This window comes from Petaurus breviceps, unplaced genomic scaffold, assembly GCF_028583685.1.
Source record: "Petaurus breviceps papuanus isolate PSGF00001 unplaced genomic scaffold, PetGlider_PUasm1.0 185, whole genome shotgun sequence".
Classification (NCBI taxonomy): Eukaryota; Metazoa; Chordata; class Mammalia; order Diprotodontia; family Petauridae; genus Petaurus; species Petaurus breviceps.
This window is the reverse complement of record NW_027185797.1, coordinates 23,660,552-23,661,937: the sequence shown is the minus strand read 5'-3', so window position 1 is coordinate 23,661,937 and position 1,386 is coordinate 23,660,552. Positions and strand designations below refer to the sequence as shown.

At 45.0% G+C, this 1,386-nt stretch overlaps 1 protein-coding gene across 2 annotated transcripts in view; it reads right to left on the bottom strand.

Moving 5' to 3' along the window:
• Positions 1-1,386, bottom strand: part of CMTM7 (CKLF like MARVEL transmembrane domain containing 7) — a 58,795-nt gene that overhangs the window by 2,113 nt on the left and 55,296 nt on the right. The window lies entirely within an intron of this gene.

Genomic DNA, 1,386 nt, shown 5'->3' with positions numbered 1-1,386 from the left:
GTGTGTGTGTGTGTGTGTGTGTGTGTGTGTGTGTGTGTGTGTGTGTGTGTGATCAGATCAGGGATTTCATCAACATAAGGAAATCCTGATGAAGAGCTCCCTCTATCATTAATGCAGATAAAGATTAGAGCAGGTTCTGTGAATTCAATTTTTTTCTTTAAATTTGTAATTATTTTAGCATTGTTAGCTTCCTTTGCAATCCAATATATTTTATTTGTGCATTTAAAAATATGATTCTGAGAAGGGGTCCAGAGGCTTCCCTGGGCTGCCTGAGACACACAGAGGGTTAAGAACTTTTGTGCTGGAGCCTCCTGGGACGTGGTGGCCATCAGTCACTCACCCAGTCACACAACTGGTATATGTCAGGGGCAGAACTTGAACCTGGCTCTTCCAGATTTCTTGATTCACTATGGTACACAGCCATAATCCCTCTTAGAGGAGGGAAGGTCTTTTCAGTGCAACTGCAAATGAAAATGGTGGACCTGGACAGTGGATAGAGTGCTAGATCTGGAGGCTAGAGGACCTAAATTAAAATCCAGCTTCAGACACTCCTAGCTGTGTGACCCTGGCCAAGTCACTTAACCTCTGTCACCTCCATTTCCTCATCTGTAAAGTGGGGATGTAACAGGACCTACCTTGCAGGACTGTTGTGAAGTTCAAATGAGATATCTGTAAAAAGTGCTCACACAGCTCAGTTCCCATAAATGCTTATTCCCTTGCCTTCTCTCCTAAGTGACCCTCTATGACTGCGACCCCAGAACTCATTCTCAGAAAGGGAGGTTCTTGCCATGAATAGCACATATCTCCTATGTATTAGCACATAGTAGGTCCTTTAAAAATTGAATAAAGTCTAATAGAAAGAACACTGGACTTAAGTCAGATAACTCGGGTTTGAGGCTTGGTTCTGACTCTTCCTGGCTGGGTGATCCTGGGTAAGTCAATTCTCTTTTCCTCATTTCCCCAATGAAAGCGTTGGACCCCAGCTTCTAGCTCTTTCCTTTGCTAATTTGGTGTATGAGATAATGAACGAATAGAAGGATGCTTATCCTATTCCTAAGTGCCCTTAGCCCTTAGATCCACGGTAGGGAAAGAGGGATGGAAGGGGGCTCCCAAGACTGCATGGCCCCTGTGAGGGTGGCCATGGGCTTAGTGCTTAGCATTAGACCTGAAATTGGGTTTAAATAGAACTCTGAAGGACCTACTACCATGTTTCCCCGATAATAAGACCTATCCCGAAAATAAGCCCTCCCCTTACTGTGTAAGATTCCTCTAAAATAACCCCTCCCCTGAAAATAAGCCCTATTGAGATTGCTACTGTAGTGAAGGTGATCCCCTGCGCTACACACTACATGGTACCCTCTGTATGCACCGTCCCCCCCCCCCCCC